Raw genomic sequence first — 22,322 nt, 5'->3', positions numbered from 1 at the left:
ATTCCATCCAGATTTTTATTCCGTTTGTGAGCAGGGTTTTAATGTGCTTAGAATTTATGAGGCTATCAATGATCCCATAAATAGTTCAATCAAAGGGAAGCCTCACAATTGAACATTAGAAATTTAAACTACTTAAATCACTTCAAATATACATTCTTACATAGTAAGATGTATAAAACCATGATTTTTTTTCCAGTAGACACAAAATCCCAGAGTTATTCTAAGGTCTAGTTATTGGTATATACAGCATAGTTATTTGGTATTATGTATTCTTTTGCAGCTGTTCAGTAAAAATGTCGTTAAAGCCCTCTGGTTAATATGATTCTAGAATAAATGAATCTTCTTAAAATTACTTAAGAATAAAATCACCATGTTTCTAAAAAATGCATAGGTGGAATTATTATTGAGTGGCTCAGCTTTTTAAAATTCAGCTTTTCAAATTTTGTTTTGCTTTGTTTTAACTCACTGGTAGGTATAACTGCCAGCAATTTACTCACATCTTACTTTGGTATATTTCTTCTTTTATTTGACAAAATTTTAAAACAACTGGGAATGCATTAGTTTATAATTCATACCCTTCTTAATTCAAGATTCTTTTTTCTTTGAGAAGCAGTTAGTTTTAGATGGCTGTACAAGTGTGTGGAGGGGTTCTACCTTATATTTGTGTGATACAATTTTTGTCACGTATCTTTGAATGCAAATACAGTTTAGAGCTAAAAAAGTGTTACTTAGAATGTGTAATACATTTCCTGCACTCATTTTTCTCCAGTTGTTCAGCTTATTAAATTAACATCTTACCTATAAATTAATTATAAATTAATCTCTGCAGTGTCTAAATAGCATCTGTCTTAAAATAAGCATGTTAATCCTTCATAGAACAGAGGTACTCAAACTCTACTCAAGTCACTGGGGCGTCTCCTTCATAATATTGTACTGCTTAGGGAACTCACCTCTGCTTGAGGTTGAAGACATTTGAAACTGGTTGGCTGTGTGGTTATGAATGCAAATGTCTTGGAAAAGAAAGAAAAAAGGCAACAGCAACCTTCATCTTCTTCTAGCTATTAGAATATGAGTGGAACAGGGAACATAGATGATGTCTGATCTCTGGAACACTTCCACTTCTTATATCTAGAGGTGGCCTAATGCAATGCTTGTTCTGGGGAATTGGGTCTGGGACCCCACGTGCCCCTTCCAAGGGGATTGCTGGTCATGCCCTCCTCTGCCCTTCTCATCTTGTGACTTTTGCATTCCTGCTTGTACATTGACTCAGCTCCAAGGTAGGCATGGAAAATTTTGAACAATCTGCTTGAGGAGAGTTCTCTTGAAACACAGAAGGTGAGGCATCAAGCCCCCTCAAGTTTAATATGGGGGTAAATTTTCTATACAGAAGGCAATTCTGTGTATGGCAAGCAGGGTGTAGAGCACAGGGGAGAACAATACAGCTAGTAATGACCAATTGTGCAAAGAGTGCATTGCTTTTAACATCTTGAGTGGAGCCTGAACCGAGTGGAACTTAGGCATTTATGCTGGGAAGACTGGATCACTCTTCCAAGGCCAGGTATCAGGATGCAAGTGAGGGTCAACTGCTCCCTAAGGACTGGGTAGCTGGGATCCATGGCCAGCAGGGCAGGGACCTTGCCAGCCCCGTCCCACTGCCTCCAAGCAAGGGAGCAAGGCAGGTCTAGGGATGGCAGGTGGCATCAGCCAAGAGTCCAGATCATCATGCAAGTCAATGGTGACAGGGCAGGCCAGGGTGAAGCCAGGAGCATGAGTCAGGGTCAGGATCAGGTTTGGTAATGGTAACTAGGATCAGACACAGTCCAGTGATCCCCAGGCTGGTCCAAGATTAAATCAGGAACTGGGTCCATAGGTCTGAGTCTGAATCAACAGGATCCATGGTCAGATGTGGAGACAGGTACACCTATGACACAGCTCATGGAGGAACTGAAGGCACAGGCCTGAGCTGGGGCTCCTGGGCCCATGGGCAGGAGGTAAGGGTGACAGCCTCAAGTGATGCCAATCAGGGCCCCGACACTAGATGTTTGAAATCAAGTCACATTTGAATCTAGGATATATGCCGCGACAAAAGTATTGATCAACAATCTTTGCTTCATCCCAAGAAGAATTTTCAGCATCCTGCCACTTGACCTCATTTTCTGACTTGTTCCAGAATGTTTTCCTGACGTGGTCCAGTGGTCTACTTGTCCCCTTCCCTTAAATAATCTGAAAGGAACTGATCAGAATAAAATGTATGTTTTGCATTGAGTGGCACAAACCAAATGGATCTGTAGGTGTCATAGTTTTGTCAAACAAAAAAAATTTCTTTATGTTCTCACAGCAGGAATTCAGGCCATCTAACTACAGGCACCAGGCTTTGTGACACTTTTTGTCAGACAGGCAGTGTGCAGTGTAGTCATGTGTCTGGGCAAGCGCGAGTCCCTGGAAGAGAGGAGGAATTAGAAATGCATTCTGAAGCAGTGATTAATCAGTGGTTAAGTTGCACCACGAGCTGTCATGATGGAGTAGGATTCTGGGAATATCGGTAGTATTCATACTTAATGGTGGGAAAGAGCAGCTGGTGACCAGTCAGAAATGAAGACCTGGGAATGAATTCCTGACATAGTGCAGGAATTTGTACCATTCCACTTCAAGTATAATGAATATTTGAAGTTAAAAGCATTCCACCAGATGTTTAGGACCATATATGAAAATACACGGGGGCTTACTCTCCTAGCTGTAGCAAGAGCAGAGATACATAGGACTAGGCATTGCAAATCCATGCTCCTGCAAGTTCTTCTCTAGACTCCACTGAAGAATTCAGGGCAGAAACCTCACTTAGATGCTTTTAATCATTATTTGTGGTAGTCTCTCTTTCCTTCTGTTGGCACCATAAGAAATCTGTAAGTGATAGAAAGGTAATAGAAATGCTGGTCACTTTGAAACGTTTCGTATCTATAATTGTATGTTTGGGGGAATTGTAGTCTTGTGTACAAAATATTAATGGATTACTTTATTGTAATCTAATCTACATCTACTCTATATATCTTTTTTTGGATTTTCTTGCTTTGCCATCCCGCTCTGTAAGTGCTTTGTGGAGCTTCCACTAGGTCTTTCTTTTCAGAGTAGTGTAAGTTTCTTAATATCCCCATGGGCCTTCTGAGGTTAATTTTTTTTTTCTCAGTAACTTTTATTTCTTCTTAAAAAAATCCATTCTGAAGCTCTGTGGAATTTAAGGAGAGTCCTTCCATGCTCTTTTGGTTGTATTTAATTGTTTTCCTCCTAAATCACATACTTTGTTTTGATGCAAAACACAGCGACAGAAGAGAATCTGACATTTTATGTAACTGGCATGTCATTTATAAGATCTCCATTAGACAAAACATTTGTTTAGATACTCTGTTATTCATTTATTTTCATGTCAACACCAAAACCAACTGCAGAAATGAACAGAGATGAATAATAAGACAAACTGTTTTAGTATCAATGTACTCTGCCCAAGGCAATATACTGTGCAACTGGTGAAGAATGCATATTTCCTTCCCAAAACCTCTGCTGAGAACCAGCTCTTATAAACAATCTCTTACTCCTTTGTCTTAAGGGACTATTTTCAACTGTCTGCAAGACAAAATTTCAGTTGATATTTCACTTAAAAGATTTTTGTGGTAAATTGGTAAATAATACCTATCAGTTATGGTTATCTTCTCTACTGTTGCATTATCTTTGTTCTGTCTGCTCTTTGCTAATTGCTTTTCTCGGTGTACTAAATAAAAGAGACAGCATACAGGAAATAAACAACAATGGGCTCATTAGCAGACAGATTTGACAAGATACGGCTTCTGAGAGATATATGTAAATCTGATAGATATTATAAACAAGAATAAATATTTCAACTGATCTACTGCAGTAATAGCAATGTTCCTCTCATTAGAGCTGGGAGGATAAGGCCTTTCTTGAAGAAGGATGGTGGGTAGGAAGTAGGTGAGGTTGCCCTCCAAGCATGTATACCCCCAAGTTGCCTTGGGAAGAAAAAGGCAGCCAGGAGTAATCTGTCCAACTGTTAATAATAGAAATAGCCCATTCTCAGACATCACCTTTGACAGCCAACTAAGAACTCTCAGAGACTTCTGGGTGGACTTGTGGTGGGTAATGTACGTGCAGTAAGTGTGCTGCTTCGAAGACCAGCATGAATCCAGGATTCAGGTATGCAGAAGTAAGACATGTGCAGTTCAAATGATTCACAGATGTGCAGTACCTTTGCTGCTTTCTGGGAGCTCTGCACTTATACACATATAAAACTGAACATATGAACCAAGTCTTTTATGGTAAAGCTTATGTGTCTCCAAATGTTGATGAAAGAAGATGTGACTTACGCAGCCAGAATGGTTAAACAGCAGTGATCTAGTTTATTCCCTTCCAAAAATTACATTATTCTCTGAAGAATAACTTTGAGTAGATTAGGATGCCCCATTTAAATTTTCAGAGTCCTGAAGCTTCCTTTGCTTTCTTTTGTAAACTATTCTGTGGTTAAATAGGTCTCTCAGTTAATTTTGCCTGAATTCTCACTTTTCTGCTGCCATCCTACTCCTCCACTTAAACTATGAATACCATCCTAAATACTTCTGTTACAACTTCAGTGTTTAGGACTTTAAAATATATATATGTTGTTATTATGTTCTCTCTTTGCTTAGCTCTTAACCTTCTGATGTTCACACATACATTTTAAATCAACTGCTATAAAACCTTGGACAATTTACATACTTTCCTGTGAATTCCCTCCAATTTGTCAATAACTTCCAAGGACCAAGGTGGATAGGACCATGGAAAACTCCAGGAGATAAAAGGAAAAAGAGCTTTCCTTTTCCTATATATGTAGTTCAGAGCTATATTTGCCTCTGCTACAGCTGTATAACTTTGTAAACTTGCATCGAATTTGCATTTGCCTCTTATACTAAAGTTTTTCCAGCATTACTACTTGCTAGGTGTCTTCTTCAATGTGAACTGAGTGTCTCTGCTCTGAGTTATTTGTTCTGAGAGTTTTTTTCATGTTAAATAATACTTTTTTATCTGTTAGCATGGTTTTTATTTTCCACACCCTTGTGTTAATTATGTGCACTCAGAGGGTCTTGAAAAACTTATTGTTTAATATAATGATTAGAAAGTTTCAGTAATATATTGCTTGCCAAAGGCCTCAGATGGCAGCTGAAAACAAGTATGTGAAGAATGGAAATCTGGTGAAGTATATGTTGGGGCACAGGGAAGTTAAATTCTCTTTGACAAAGAAATAATTAGGAGCATCAATCTTAAAAGAAGAAAAATAGAAAAAATGCAAAACCCAATAGAAGTAATAGTTTGGTGGTAGACAGTTCACTTAAGTCTTAGCTTGTGTTTTCTCTCTACTCAAAACTTACATTTACTTCATGACCACTAGACACCAAAATGGAGAATGTCTCACAGATACTCATGATAGCCTATAAGGGGCAAAGAAAAAGGCTTACAAATAGAATGCCACATTTTTTATTCTGAAGACTGTTAGTTGCATTCTTGGGTGGGGGTAATGTGTCTGAGTGTTTGGGACTAGGAGTTACACCCTGGTGGTATTCCTCTGCCTGTAGATGTTGCAGTTACTACTTCTGTGGAACACCGATAAACACACTGCTATTTCCTTCTCTTATTTTATTGTCTTAAAAATTAATTACATTAACAAATTCTTCCCACGAAAAATCTTTTGCAGCCATCTGGCGTCCTATTGAGTAAAAGAAAGAAAACTCTTGCTGCCAATTTTTCATATGAACAGGATAGCCACCCACAGTCGGAAGTGTAGCTTTCCTCTATTTGTGTTTCCTTATGATGGCAGAGGTTGAGCAATCTCTTTAGTAAGATCAGAGAATTTAACTTCCAGATTTGGGTCAGGTAAGAAATAGTCCAAGAGTAGCTCACTTACTTACTCTTTTACTGGTTTAGCCTGAAATGTTAATGTTGGTTTATGCAGGTTGGTTTACAAATCAGGCTGGAGACTGAGGAGGAGAAATTGCCAAATTATTCCAACTCTCACAAGTTTATAGAAGAGTGTGAGGTTCCTGCTTTGTCATAAAATAATTGCTAAATTTTCCTATATGTTGCAGGCCTGAAAAAGATAATCAAAACTGAAGCTGAACACTGAGAGACCTGCAGTGAAGGACATTCCCCAAAAGAATTCAATGACTTGAGTAATTAACTTAAAGCATCCTCAATATTTCTGACACAACTTTGTTCAACATTGAACTAAGTATTATCTCTGATACGTGCCCAATCTATACGCAGTTTTTGGGTTGCTACTTAATGCACTTTCTTTTTCTATATGTTTATTGTTAAGGAGTTTATAAGAATCGTGGCTGTTAAAGCCCTGTTTGTGGCTGACAAGGGTGGATTTCTATATTGATAGGGATTCCTCCTAAAATCAGTTGTGACCAACGGGATGCAGGAATCATTCCACCAATGCAAGTTGAAGTTTTTCCTTTTGATGTATTGATTAGAAATGGTAAAATGGAGAGAAAATTGCATGAATAATTTATTTGCATTTAATCATGAATCTGTATTGATCATCCCAACTAAACAATAAATGTGACATTTCAAATATTTCCAACCTATCCATAGAATGCAATTCAGAAAGGTGCATTTCAAATAATAAAGTCAAGAAGTACACGACTGCAAGGACAAATGCCTTCTCTGGTTAAATAAACTGCTCTTTGTGGTTTGTTGCACATGTACATATGCCCATATTTTATTCTGTAGAGTACAGAAAAGTCAATAAAGGATGTAGGCTCTGCCAGCTGGAGGGATTTGTCTACTCTTTTTTTAAGTAGATGGGCAGTAGATAGGAACTTGCTAGATATCCAGATGCTTCTGGAAGATCAGGTGGTGGCTATGTTCTTCTGTCAGATGTTTTTTTTTGTCTTATCTTTGAAGACTGGTGCATAAGTGTTCTCAATGGAATCTAGTATTTGGAATACAATTCTACATTAACTCTGCTTAAAAATAGGTAGATAATTCTTCAATACCCATAAGTAATATTTGTAATAACTCAGGATGTGATAGCTTCTGTACATCATTGTAAGTCTTTCAGTCAAGACTGAATGTCTTTCTAAGGATTTTAAGTTCAAGGCAAACAGTAGTTAAGAATATGATGTACTAGCTATTGGTCAAGCCCTTCGGCCTGTCTATTTTGAGAGTTCAGACCAGTGGCTTTTCTTCACTTTCTAGATCTACACAAACTGTTGGTACAGGACAAAAATGTGGGTTTTTTTCCAACAAGAAATTACTTAGAATGTTATGTATGATATGGACTAATTAGATAGGGAGTAAAAATCATAAATGTACTGGCAATAATGAGATCTCTTTTAAGAAAATTAGTTTTCTAAATACTGTCTTTAAGTCAGAAGTGGTAAATTTTCCCATTCCTAGTGCCATGTTTGAACATAATCAGCTATGACAGAGTTAGTGCTCTCTTTCACTCACCATAGAACTTCTGTTTACGGATTTTCTTCTCTATCGTTTCCCTCTTTCTTCATATCAGCTGTTTTCCATGTACCCATGAAAAGGGTTGACATTGCCTCAGCTGTAATTTTGGCATGGTGGTAACTTACGCTGTGGTTGCACCTGTATGAAGTGATGGCTTTGTTGAAGGGTTTTCCCCCTTTGCCAATAAAATGCCAAATTATTTCCTACTCTCTTGATTTGTTTTTCAAAAAAGCGGATTAATGTGTGGTTACATTTGCTTTCCAGAATGTGACTGCTTTTTTATAGTGTGCTGGCTCTACTGCTGATATGTTCTTTCATGGTTTGAACCTACTCCCATTGAAATCAATGGACAAGTTCCCACTTCTTTATTGAAAGTAGTATTGTAGTCTCGCTTACTGATATGGTGAGTTTTACCTGTTTATTCCAGTCCCGGTGCCAAACCTCTGTATTGGACTTGTAGCTCCACTGAAGTCACCAGAGGCATGTGGATTCAATACCAGCTGAGAAGCTCTGTGCCTTGCAGTCATATCTTGCTTTTCTTCACAGCACTCTCCCAAATACCGTTTTCTTTGAGCATATGGTTTCCAGTGCTAAGCTCTGTCTTTAACCAGCTATTCACCCTGTACAAATAGAAGGAAGGAATTTCTTTAATGACTGTACTTAGCATTTGATATGGTGTCAAATTGATACTGGGAAGAAGACTACAGTTTAGCTCACCTGCTGTCCCAGCTGGGCTTGCTGTCTGTCTGCCAGTGTTTTTTCCTTATTTTTAATAAAAGGAGACCAAGAAAATGGAAATAAAAATCACAGTTATCAGAACAATAAGAAACAAAAATTCAATGCATGCATATATTAAATCCTATTGTACCTAAAAGTTAACTTTCCTTGGTCAAAAAAAAGCAAAGTGGTAAAAGACTGAACTTGACCCAACAGATTGTATACACCTTATCTGGCAATATTAACATGCACTTGAAAGTTATTAGTGCCCCAAACCTTTTAATACCAAAGTGTGCCCTAAATGTTATTTGATACTAGATGTTACATAAATCTGTATTTTCATTACTAAGCAACTTTAGGATATGTAGTGTGTGTTTGAAAAAAGGCATGGTAATAACTCACTAATAATGGGTGCCATGTGGGGGAAAAAAGGCAATATTACCTACCTAAGAAATATAAAACATGGTTTATATTTTCAACAGTTTGAGAATGAAATGAAAACAGAATATTTGGTGCACCTGTAAAAACATATTTGATCATAATGGCAAGTACAGCATTCTTAGTGTGGGATTCATATTTCATAACTCATGTTCAAACAAGAAAAATGATTATAATGTTAAGTATTTCCTGAGTTTATTTTGATGGATGGCAGAATAAGTATCTTTTACTCATTAAAATACAGATTGGTATAATTTAATAAATGAATTTAATACACAGATGTTCAAGACTGTTTGAGCAGAGTGCATATTAATCAACTTCTCTATAACTGATCCTTTTTTATATTTAAAAAAAAAATTTGCAGGAGCCAAAAGTTTATTAGATCTGTATGATCTCGGTCTGGTATCAGATATCAAGTATGTTGTTTGAGTCATGTCAGGTGATCAAAGTGTTTCTTTTTGATTGATGAACCTGTAAACACCAAACTATTTGAGTGGTCATTGCTTTTGCATCTGTTTGAGACACTGACACATCCTTTGAAAAAATGGCCAAGATTTTTAAGAGTGACTTGCAATACTGGGAACTTCACTTTTAGGTGCCCTGCAGAAGACTGATCTTTAGACAGTATTAAGTACTCTGGTTTGAAAAGCTGTTTCAAGTTAGATACTTCCAAAATAGGGCCCCAGAATCATTTGTTACATATGAGAATCGTAACCAAGAAATGCAGAGCCTGATTTTCCCTATTGTTTATGTACGCTTTTGCTTCACTGGTTTCAGTGGAGTTGCACCGGATTTATACGCACATAAATGAGAAAAGAAATAGGACCATCATTTTTTAAAGCATGCATTATGGAAATATGTGGAGCTGCAAAGTATCCAGGTGAGCCTATAGGAAGTATTTGCAGAAAAGACTGGATCTCAGATAAGCCTTGGCCTAAGATCCACAGAAGAACGTCACTGTCTTGCTACCCGTAATGCACCTGAAGGAGCCTGGCCTCTTGAATGGGCTCCATAGCCTTGAGAAGGTGCCTGAGCACCCTGCGGAGAGATGCTCAGGAGTGAGGACCCTGTATGCTGCACTCAGAGCTGCCTTTGCTTGCCAAATGCTGAAATGCATGTTTCTGAAATGAGTAACATAAATCCCTTCCTTCAGGATCTGTAGTTGGTTGTCTTTGTTGAAATAGTGCTCTGTCTTTTTTTGCTGATAAGTTAGAAGGGTTTTTTTGCTCTTGAAGCAGGATGTGTGTATGGTGCCCACCTTCTTGCCGCAGATCAGGACACTGTGGTGTGGGAGATGTATGAGGGTTCAAATCCATTCTTCCTGAGAAGTGACTTAAAAAAATCAGGTGCTGGGCAATTCTACAATGGGGACAATTGAATTTATGCCACTTTGCATACAGGACCTCACGCTTTCTTGTGCTAAGAGGGACCATGAGTGAGCATGATTCCCTACAGTTGTGCATGGGTGAGTGAGGATACTCATCCTCCAAGGATCGTTTCTCCTACCCTGATTTAAGAGCTTGTGCCACTGAGCAATTGAGTAAAACCAAAGGAGTTCTTCCTCTTTGTCTCTTTCAAGAAAGGTTTTGGTCTTCAGCATTTATTCTGGGTTCCTGTCTTGTAGGCGAGCTCTAAGCTTACATCTCAGCTTGTAAACATAACATTAGTGCAGGGGCTGGCACAGTTTGGCCATGTCCTCCTGTTGAACACGACGGTCAGATGCAAACAGTCTGCTGGGAATGTTTCTTGGCTTTTGCTAACTTCCTGACTGTGCCCAGAAATTCAGCAGAGTGCTAGTTGGCCTGGGCTATAAGTATGCTGGGGAGTACTCTAATAAATTCACAGAGTAGTTTATTGAATGCCATTATGTATGCCGGTGTGCTGGTGCTGCTTAAGGTACTAGTATAGATGCAGCCACATGGTTCCTCCTAGATTAAACACTGCAGGTAAATCTGACTGGGAGGTATCTAGTTTATGAAACCCATTTCAGCAGAGATGTGAGAGGGTCAGGTATATGCTTCCCCCTCAGGGCAAGAAGCTGGATGCTTGGCAAACTGGAAAGGAACACCACTGAGCATTGCCAGGGTTAAAGAGCAGCTAAGAAGGCTCCAGTGTTCAGAGCAAGTGTTGTAGGCATGTATGTGCATTGGTGATGTTTGATCACAAAGGACAAACTAACCTTTTACTCCAGGCTTTATCTTTAAGGAGGAATATCAGATTAGAGGTAGAATGGAAGTGAGATCAAAGAGGCATGTAGTTTTCAAATTATTTCACAGGCTTGTTAAAGGCTTGACTCCATCATAATCTTGAATACATCTGATTAACTTCCCCGTAAATGATAAGCTGACTTGTCTTTCTGTGGGATTTTGTTACGTCCCACTTAATTAGAATTTACTGTTCCGCCTAGTGACAGCATGCTCCTAGGTGCATTCCCTGTGGTCAGGTAAAGCATCTGGGAAGAGGACACTAAGGAAAAGGTTTAGGTGATCAGACAAGTTTCCTTTCAGGTGTGGTTAAGCCTCTTAGTACTCCAAAGAAAGCCTTTCTCACCTTCATAGCAGCAGTTCCAGTCACCCTGACATCAAAATTGGTACCCAGGTGGGCCACTGAGGATTAACTGACTTCGGTGTTTATCCCTGACTCTGCTCCTACCTATTTACCAGAACATCTGGATGGAGATAGTGCTGCAGTGACTCTGACTGAGTTCATTTGGGGGCTGCTGGTGAGCAGGATGGCTTGACTGATTTGTACACAAATTCCTGAATCTTTCTGAACTGGATGTTCTTGCTCCTTCACTGCCCAACACCTTGCAACCATTTGCACCTGTGCAGAGTGAGTGTAAAAAACTGCCAGTCCAGATGGCAACACTTCTCACCCACTTTGCCCAGGTTTTAAAGACTACACAAGCTGCAGGGCAGCAGGAAATCATGCTGAGGGACTTCTTCCATTTCTGCTGTGACTCATTCTAAGGTACATGGTCCCGCTTCCTCAAAAGGGGAGGGAGGCAGGAGGAGTAAGTGGAAGAATTCTTTGCGGGAACCTTTTCATCTCTAATAGTCAACAGGAAAAGTACAGCTTTACTTTGTTTTTCAGATAACTCAGCCATGATATCATAATGATAACAAGTTTGCCTTAATGTCCACTTCTGTAATGTATCAGCCAGATAATCAGTTTCTGCTCCAAGAATTTTAACGAGAGGTTTGTGGTCTGCAATCAGAACAGCTTCTTCCAATGTAAAGACTCATGGAATGTCCTCATACCAAAATGCAATAGTCAGAGCGTGAGTCTTGTTTCATATGTTTCATGAAAGTGGAAGCAATTAGCCTCTTTGTTCCATTATTATTTTAGGTGAGAAGCATCTATACCTACAGCTGAAGCATTGTCAAGTGAGAGGGAAGAAGGGGAAATGTAAGGGTTTTTTCATATCTTCTTAACTTCTTGATTTCATTAAATGACTTCTTAAAGTTTTCAGTCCCAAACTGAGTAACATCTTTTTCATTGGATTTATTAATGTAGATAAGTCAGAGAGAAACTCGCTATAATAATTAACTGCATGTAAAGAGGATCTGTAACAATGTATTCTTTGGCACAGTGCTTTTTTTGTCATAGCTTACTTTCTCTGGAAGTAGTTTAAAGCCTTACACATCACTTTCATAACCCAGTCAGTTGCTTGTGAATGGAAAAAGCCATATTTGTCCTTTCTCTTACCTTTTTCAAATTGCGTTAGACATTTAAGCACAGATTCCAGGCTTCTCAAAGTGTGTTTTCTCACTTGCATTTGAATAAAAATCTCTCTCCACTTATATCTTGCATACTTGTTCTATGATAAATTGAGATGTCACTAGTACACCAGCTATGTGCTGCTATTCCAGAAAAGAACCTTATTCATGTTAATGATCATGCATCTCAAGACCCTGGTTCCAACTCCATCTGCTGGTAAGGCTGAGACAAACCTACCTTTGTAAACTTCTGTTCCTCATTTAGCAATGGAAACATTCTTTGGAGACTTTTGCATAGGACCAGGGAATAATAGTTACATATGCCACAAGTCACATCGTTCTGAGATTTTACTTGACTACAGAATGTGACCTTCTGTGCTTCAGAAAGAGACATTATTTGGGATAACCTTAAGAGATGCAACCTCTGGTTTTAAGGACAGGGTTTTTTACAACACTGACCTTCTACCCATTTCTCCAAACTTAATGTTCTAATTGTATCTATATTAACTGAAGAATATGCAACCAATTACAACACTATGAGTCATATATAAAATAGTTCACTAGTACACATTTATTCAAAAGCACAGCACACAGATTCAAAGACAAAGGTTCTTTCTTTACATCTGGATTAATTGTTGCCAAGTCTCAGACTGTACAGTTAATGTTTCTGTTGCAAAGATAAAACAGCAACTAACCTGTTGCTGAACATCACATTGCCTTCCATTTCCTTCTTCTTTTGATGTTAATGTAACTTAGAGAAACTACACACACGCTTGACAGAATTGACCTACCTATAATATGTTTACATAAATGTGTGTCCACTTTTGATGTTCAAAGAGACACAGGCTTTAATGGAGGTTTTTGAATAAGAATCTTTTCAGAGTCCTGCTGGCATCAGTGAGTTATGAACCAACCCCATGGTGACGTCTTCCTTTGGAGAACAGTGTTGTGCTATTGCAAACAGGTTATTATCAAGTTTTGGAGACCTTCTGCAGTTTTGATTCTTGTAAAATGGGACTCAGAAATCTGGGCACTCTTGGCAACTTGTAAAATCTCAACCAATAAGCAACCCACTGAGAAATCTCTTTCTTTGTGTATACTGGTTTTTGGTGAAATAACTCAAAGAATTTTTTTCAAGAATAATAAAACCCAAGGTAAACTGAATGGTGGGCCCCAAGGATTAGGTTTTTTTATAACTTCCCCATCTTTTGTTCCTTTGGCACTCCATCTCTTGCAACAACAGATATCAGGTACCTCACTTAAGAACTGCTTATTAAAGCAATAATCACTGATCTTCACAGTGGGAACTGCAGTACTGAGCCAAAGTCACAGGTGCCAACTCCACCATATTTGGCAGCAAATCTTTATACACCATCTACTGTCCTGCTGCTTTTTTGGCCGTTAGTCTAGGAATTCCAGGCAATTGGCAGGCTTATTGGAGAAGCTCAATAGCTCCAGTGAAGCTGCCCTGTGCTCAGATATCCTGAGCAAATGGCCACTGCAGATGTACAAATTGACTTCACATTTGTCTAATGGATTAGGTGTGTGAGATCAGTTGCATCAGTGCTGCAAGGCTGCAGCGAGTTGAATTCCATGGCTCTGCCCATGCTAGTAAATCAGTCAGTGCCAAGGGACGTTTCTGAGGGCTGGACCCTGGTTGTGCACCAGCAAAGTGTTCGAAGGCCTCTGCCATTGTTTTGCCTCGGGCTGACTGGAAGCAGCCTTGTCACAACACTCTGGTGCTACAGCTGAGCTGAAGTATGTTATGGAGAGGGAGACCTTAGTAGCTCGAACAGGAGGCAGCACTGATACAGCCCAGCTGCTTTTGAGAACAGGCTCATATGTTCAGCATGAAGCATTTTGGGTTGGCATTAACCACTGTGTCTCTGCAGTAGACACTACAGAGAAAAAGGGCGCTCTTTCAAGATCAGGAGCAAAGCCTACAGGGAGAGGAAGCTCAGAAACAAGAACTGAAGTTGTGTCTTATATAGGGCATGTATAAAGGCATTGGAACAATGTCCAGAGACACCTAAACTAGCACCGACACCATCTGATATATAAGCATTGTACAGCCCAGCCCCATGAGAAGCGAGGTCAGTCACATTAGAGCTGTGTGTGTCTCTGCCGCTGAGAAGCAGGGCTTATCTTCTGGTCCATCACCCTGCCCTGACACTGCTATGCTGATGCTGATTCTGGATCTAACAGAGTCTAGGAGATCTCTGCCTTGCAGTCCACTGCACAAGGAAGACATGTCCTAAGGTTAGCAGGGGTCCCAAAGTCGGTGGCAAGCAGATCCTAAAAACTCAGCTGGTACATGAACTATTTATCATGAAAGTTATTACAGTCAGGCTGTACGTGTGCACAGCATACATATTCTGCCATATACATCAGAATGAAAATTGATCAGACACACAAATGTCAGAAACTGGAAAGATGTAACTCCATTATTAAAATTTCTTCATACTTTTGCCAAGTTAAAGCAAGCCACTTTAGGCAGGAGATATAACATTGCTAAACTTATAAATATCTTCTATATCCAGTGAAGAAAAAGAAAAGATAATTTAAGTTATTAAAAATTACCTTTTGTTTTTTAGCTACCCTGATTATTACAAGCTTTATTGCAGTTATAGCAGTATTATTGGAGTGACGAGTGAGTAATGACCTCATTACAAGAGAGAGGGAGCAGGGCTAAGCGTAGCTCCCCAGGTGTCTGGAAATTTGCCCTTTGCTTGTGCTACAGCAAAACTTTACAGCAAAAGTTGAAACTAGAGTGTAATTAAAATACATATATGTGTATCTGATACTTTTTATCATACTGTGATTTCATCTAAATTCTGATCAAATCATAGAAAGTTCGTAAGTGCTCTCTTTTTTAGCATTGCTATCAATAATTCTAGCAAGCTCTTTTGAGAAAAAGCTCTTTTCCAAGTTATGCTTCCCAAAATTAATGTACATTATCTATCACAGATTATTGGTTAACCTCTACCTCATTTTTTTTTCCCTGTACAGACTGAGTTTGAATTTCCACCTCCTTTTCCTGACTGACATCCAACAAAAAGCTAGAAAGATTTATGCATATTTTAGTACATTGCAGTGAAAATAATAAATTTTGTTTTAGCTTAGCAGTTCAGAAAACATGGAAGGGAAATAATTGTCAGTCAAGGCAGTTTAAATTTTTTTGCTTTTTATTCAGACAGAAAAAAATTAAAATATTTTGAGTCAAAAAATGCTTTCACTTCAAATGAATTATTTTGATTCCTAAGGCATTTTACTACTTGACATTTAAAAAAATACATTTGAAATACTTTTCAAAGCTAAAAGTCACTTCAAATGGGAAACCAGAAATCTTTCAACTTCTAGGGTGTTTTCCAGTTCTTTTCTGTTAATGAACAATTTGTTGGAATTGATTAGAAGTCATAAAATGTCCGGTCTCTCTGGACCCACATTTTCCACAGAAAAAAAGAAAATGCCATGAACTATTAATTTAGCTACCCAGAGGAAAAAAAGAACGTAAAGAAAACCAAAACCCAAAACAAAGTGGAGGCCATGTAAGCAGCTCTCGTGGACTTTCTTGCCCTTAGTTTCACATTTTTCTTCCCCTGCTGACAGACCTCTCTCACCCACTAATTGTATAGAGAGGGAAGGAAGTGGTATACGTTCCTTTCCAAATTGGCTGTCAACTAGTTGGTCACATATTTGCTACTTGGTTAGATTTTGCAGAGAACTGGTAATATTTTTTTTTTCAAAATGTGTATTTCAGCTCCTGAATTTCTGACATGTCTCGTGTTCTGCCATATTTTGTAACATCTTGTCAGACATGGCAGTTTGAAATAACGCAGTGTGACTGCTGGTAGCCAGTCATAGCTTGAAAGTTGTACAGCTGGGTGGAAGAGACTTCCACATTTCCTTTTGAAGATTGTTTCAGATAGCAAAAAGTAAAGTTAGCATGACACAAAAATACAAATCCAGTAATCTTATTACACTATGACTTTAAACAAAGTGATATGTGCTCAATATTTCTCTAAAGTAACGTACAATATATACTATATCAAAGCAGAACAAATGAAAGGTCTGTTCACCTTTTTGTTTAGATAAAGAAATTTGACTGTTTAGCTGAGCTCATCAGAATCCAATTAAAAAAAACAGTTTTATGTTTATAAAGTAGTAAGTTTCAGAATTACACAGATGATCCAGACAGTTACTGTCATTTTTATTAACATATTTAACTAAACATTGACATCCCTCAATGCAGAAATATGGCAATTTATTAATGTGTTTCCCAAATTTTATCCTCATATTTTTCATCTTATTAAAAGAGGTTAGATTCATAAGCTAAATAAATAGTTTTTCAGAGATGGTTGCTAATGGGTTACAAATCTAGGTGGGGTTTTTTTCCCTATGAGCTTGGGGAAAATCTGAGTAAAGTAAAAGGCCATGTCATCTGCAACTGGAGCCACTGCGAATTAGCAATGCGTATGCAATCCACTCATTTAAATCAGTTACAGCATCTGGCTTTGAGATCCTGGCCATGTCTTCACTGTAGCTTAGAGGTGCGGTGCCAGCTGACAGGGACATGCCTGACCCACTGGAGGGGGGACACTGGGCACCCACAGGGGCTCTGGCTACTCTGGCTTCCTGCACTCCACCGGTGGGACTGCCGCCACATCAGCATGGGTACCTTGCTAGCGGCTGCTAAAACAGGCTTGAGCAGGTCTCCGGAGGCCAACCACACCTTCTGATCACCACACCTACATAACCAGCTAGACTTACCTTCTTCCTGGCATAAAGCTGGAAAGACAACTGAGCCATCCTTGTATCACATCTGGTTGCCTTTGTCTGAGACAGCCACAAGTGGATTCAGCTCAGAGGGACCTGATTTACACTCCTCAAAGCAAGAGTGTTCAGACTTAAAGCCTGACTTCTGGTCAGTAGGCAATTGCTTTTCTGGTATATTCTTTATATGAAGGCTGCATCACATCATGTTTTTTCTATACTGCAGTATTGGTATAATGCATGTTTTTAAGTCAAAACTCTGAAGTTTCACGTTTGAGTACTCACTACTTAACATTTCAATACTTACTGGTTAACAGTTCAATACTTACAGGCTAATTAGGCATTTCATAGTATAATACAATGTAGTTATAGAATGCATACAATTTCAGTATATAACACACACACCTATACATGAATTGTATCTGCACAAGCTCTCTCTTCATGAGCAGATAAACACACACATGATAAGTAGATCATTCTGTGTACAAAGGCATATGAATTTCCTGAGTCAAGATGATGTTTCTTATGCACCTACGCAGATTTCATAGAATAAAGCTCTGCTGGAATTTGCCTGAAAATAACAGGGGGCAAATTAAATTTTCAAGTGGAATTCAGAACAATAGTAATATTTCCTGAAAGGCTACTAATTCTAGTGAAGCTATTTCAAAGGCCACATTCTTTGCAGGTCGCTATGGAAGGTTAGCTCATGTTATAAAATGATAGCACCCTTATGTGGTCTGAGCTGAGCTGAGCAGGTTACACCTGCTGTGCCCACTTTTTTTTCCCCTCAGTTTCAGTTCTGCTTGGTCTAGCACGGACTGGTGCTGAATGAATAGAAAGCAGCAATATAACAAAATCTGCCCCATATCTCAGGGATTTTTTTTTTCCTTTTTGACTGTGTCTAAGATGCAATTAACTTCTCATAAGACATAAAATAACAACATTCAAAGCCAAAATTACTAGCTGGTATTATTCCATGTGTTAAATTACCAGAACACTGAAGCTGAAGATGGGAAACACCCTATAAAATAACTCATTATGAACAATGCTGGTTTTCTCTTCTTGTTATTTTGGGTTTGCACATCCCTTTGATAAATTTAGTTAAGAGGGACAATGCACCCACTCTAGTGCTGAGGGCTACAAGAAAAAAGCCTGGTCCAATCAGAAAATATTTTCAGATGAACCAGTAGGGAGTAGGCTCTAAAGCTATTTTATATTTATTTGGGTTTCTCTGAAGATGCCAATAGATGTCAATTACACTTTTAAATAAGCTAGTCCAGACCCTGAAGACAGTGTATCCTGTGGCTGTGTGAAGCTCAGCCTGCTTTTGCAAAATCTGTTCATAACCTGTAAATACTCAGAGGATGAACTGAAGCTAATGTCCCTCTTCTGTGGCTAAACTGGTGTCAGAGGAGTTTTAGCTACAGCAATACACCTGCTCATTTTTAACAGCTTTCTCCAGTATTTTTCCACAGAAGCTTCCTCATTCTCAGTAAATCAAAAGCTTGTTGCTTTTTTCCTCCAGTGAGTCTTGTCTGGTCTCTCAAGTCCTACTTCACCTGTCTAAAACCTTGCCTTACCCCGACTGATGTATCTTCATGCCTCACAATCTGCGGTGAGTGTATTCTTACAGCTAGAGAAGGGGAGAGGGGAAATAATTGAGGAGGAACACAGTTCAGACGTGAGAGTCTTCTCATATTAGAAGAAAACAAAGGAACAAGAAAAGCAGAAACTAATGTTTTCAGGGAACCTGAGATATAGTCTTGAATACCAATAATATAAAATCAAGCAAAAAGACATGGGGGAAAATAAAATAGAAAGTGCCTGAGGCAGATGGGGATGCCTGTGAAGAAGTAGTGCTGAAAGATACAGAAAATTAGTTTTGGGCTCAAAAATGAGAAAATTAGCAGATCTTCTTTATACAGCTCTGTGCTTTCTCCTCTGTGCTGCTCAGTTCTGAAAACAGCATTGTCAGGAAAATGCTGACAACCTACAGAAAAATAGTGCAAGTGGTTCTGTGAAGAACTAATGGAGAAGTGAAGTTTCCTATGGATGAGTTGTGTGCCTCTTCTTCTCATCACCCATCCACTGCAATTATCTCAGATTCTTCCTTCATTTTGTCTGTGATCGCCTCTCCCCCCAGTGTCTTTGGAGCATCTCCAATTCTCCACCTCTCATCTGCTGGACTCTTTCCCAAGCTAGGAAGAAAACATCATGTCTGTTCTCATGCTGAAGACTTTCCCACAGTGGGCAGAGTAGCTGCATCCCTCTCCTCTACTCAGCCCCTGGTTTCTCCAAAACTCCTAAACAGTGCAGAATAACCTCTATAAAAACTGAATTTGGCCAATGGCTTCAAATGTTTTTAAGGGAGGACTGAGAGATAAACAGACAAATCCTGCAATCACGTAACTTTCGTTTGTGTAGGAAACCAGGCTGAAAAATAGTTAGAAGCCTCAAAGGATTGATTTATGAGGAAAGATGATCACTGTGGTATTTGTTATTATGAGGTAGGTCTTTCTCCCTCTCTCCCTGTGGTTTTGACCAAAAATTCCATTCTGGACCCAAGAAACTTTTCCCAACAAAAGTTTGTTAAAACTTGTATGTTCCCATGAAACATGTCAGTTTCTAGGATCGGCATTTTTCCGATGAAAAAATATTTTCTTGAAACACTTGACCAGCTCTATTGACCACATGAGCTATAATAATTTGTATTTACAGACTAGACAGACTGGAAGAGCAGAAAATGTTAAACCAAACAGCATCCACCCAAGCTAGAATAACTAAGATGGATTCTCAGTCCTTATGTCACAGGACACTGCTTTCTATCAGCTGGGACTAGGAAAGCTTTCATCCACTGACAGAACTTTATAATTTCAGGTTCCTATCCGATAAATAAACTTATCTTGCATTACTGTGGGATAGAAAGACCTGAAAAGTCCACATTTACTTTGAGGAAAAGTCTTATGGTGATGGGATTTTGCCACCACTTTTCTTGGATGAAATCTCTTTAAACTCTGAGATGCCTGTTCCCTTCTTCGGTAGCACCTCGTTGCCCATAAGAACCATCTTTTTCAGCGTAAGTGATGGCATCAGAATCTGTCCTTGAATGAGGAGTTCAGTCACTCTTATCAGTGACTCCACGGCCAGGAATGTTCACTGGGGAAGTGAGGTCAGATTTTGCTTGTACGAGGTGATGGGCTATAATTTAGCAAAGGAAATCCTTTCCTTGTGTGTGCTGCTTGTTTGTTTGTTTGTTTGTTCTAGATAAAATCGTTAAGACTTTAGCTAAAACCCTGCGCTTAGCTTATCCAGATTGTTTGCTTTACTAAAAGGTTGCAGTCCAACTCCTGCAAAGCAATAATTAGAGAGCTTTGCTTTTTATTGTTGCATTTAAGTGTTCCTGGAGCAGTGGCTGCTCTGCCAGAGGAGAAGGAGCAGATGATATATGTTTTGCTTCTTTTTAATCTGTCGTCCAGCGTCACTACTATTCCAACAGTGGGCCTCCTGATTTTGTTCCTTGTTTTTAAATTAACTGAAAAAATATTGCTTTTGAAAGGTGAAAGCGTAAAGAATTACAAGCAGCCCGATCAGCTTTGCTACATCCTTTAATGTACTACTGCTCGCTAGGAATCCTAAATCATTAGCTGGGAGAGACTAGCCATTTTGGAGTACTCGTGCATTGTGCACTGTACTAGAGAGTACAGTACTTGTACTTTTGGAGTACTTGTACATTGTGCACTGTACTGTATGCTAAGAGAACCTGGAGGGTTTTCTTTCCTTTGTCTCTTTCCATTTGGCTTCTTTGCGAGTGGAGCCTCTACTGACATCCACTGGTAGCCACAGGACAGCTGCAGCCCTGCAAACTGCTTGTAACCCACCCGTGCTAATCCTGTCTCCTGTGCCAAGTCATTGATTTAGTACTGTGCTAGATGTCAGCTCAAATGTAAGGTCAAAATAATGTAATCCTTCCAGTTCCTCCCTCCATCCCAGAGGAATGGCCCCCTTCCCCTTCCATGGTGGTAAATAAATTCAAGAGATTAAAACCTGCTAGGAATTTCTTTGGCTGTGCTCACCAATTAGCAATACAGAAAATCAAACCACAGTTTCCTAGGTGTAGTGGGAATTTATAGGGAATGAGAGCTACCTGGAACATGAGCTTGTATGTTACTCATTATAATCTTTTTTTTAAAACTGCAATAAATTAAGACTTAATGATGAAGGGTGCAGGAACGAGGATTAGAGACCAGATGGGAAGAGCTGAGGGCTCTTTGCTGTATACGCTGTGCCACTGACTCTTTCTAGTCATTAATCCCAGAGCCTGTCCTGTCCGTAAGTACTACAAGTACTGCAGTACGAGATGAGTGTGAAGATAATTAAGAATACACCTATCAGCATTAGCTTCTTCTGGCTTGGTGTGACTGTCTCCAGATCATGTGGGCATGTCTGCAATATAATAAAACTCCTGGAGGTGTGGCACTTTGGGTCGGGTCCCTGTGAATTTGCATGGCTTTGCACAAAGGAAATCGAGAAGAAACTGTGTTGTAGACATTGTGAGACTTAGTGGGTAAATCAGGAGCCAGAACAGGGTGCTCAAGTTTGGCCAAGTACATTATTTTCTATATACTTTTAGCCAGTTCTTTGCACACAGACTTAGTTATCTCTTACTTAACTCGTCTGGTAGTTTTATTCAGTAACAAAATATCAACTCTTATACTTACTTGTAATCTCCGTTCATTTCTTGTGTGTATTTTGGGTTTTTTTTAAACCATTTTATGGTCACCTTAGTCACATGCTATTGTTTCTCATTCCTGATTTGATAAATTGAATTAGTAAGGAGGGCTGGTAAAGAACAGGAGGACACAGATCAAGCCATTCACTTTTCACTTTCTCAGGAGGAGTAGCAGCCATTTTAAGAATTAGAAAAGTATGGTAGAAATCATTAAGGTCTTTCCTTTTGTTTTGATCATGACATCAGTGTCGACCTGCATCACTGTAACTGGAGCATAGAACTGACTATGCTCATGGAGGCTCAGCAAAACATTTTGCTGATCCCAAATTTAAAGGTCTGCCTTATTGTCCCATCAAAATCAAGGACCCCAGCACCAAAGACTCAGGATGCTTGTCCCTCACACTGCATTCAAATTTATAGAATGGGATTGACTTAGTATTTTCTGGAGA

General features: G+C 39.1%; 1 long non-coding RNA gene across 3 annotated transcripts in view; it reads left to right on the top strand.

The window, feature by feature from the left end:
* LOC140649953 (uncharacterized) overlaps positions 1 to 22,322 on the top strand; it is a 48,605-nt gene that overhangs the window by 4,329 nt on the left and 21,954 nt on the right. The window contains exon 1 of one of the 3 annotated variants that reach the window (XR_012041806.1): positions 11,995 to 12,060. The exons of the other annotated variants lie outside the window; for them this stretch is intronic. This is a non-coding gene — a long non-coding RNA (uncharacterized lncRNA). Of the gene's footprint in view, positions 1 to 11,994; positions 12,061 to 22,322 lie in introns of those variants that run through there. 3 annotated transcript variants of the gene reach the window in all.

This window comes from Ciconia boyciana, chromosome 3 (genome assembly GCF_034638445.1).
Source record: "Ciconia boyciana chromosome 3, ASM3463844v1, whole genome shotgun sequence".
NCBI lineage: Eukaryota > Metazoa > Chordata > Aves > Ciconiiformes > Ciconiidae > Ciconia > Ciconia boyciana.
This window is presented reverse-complemented; position numbering and strand designations above follow the sequence as displayed.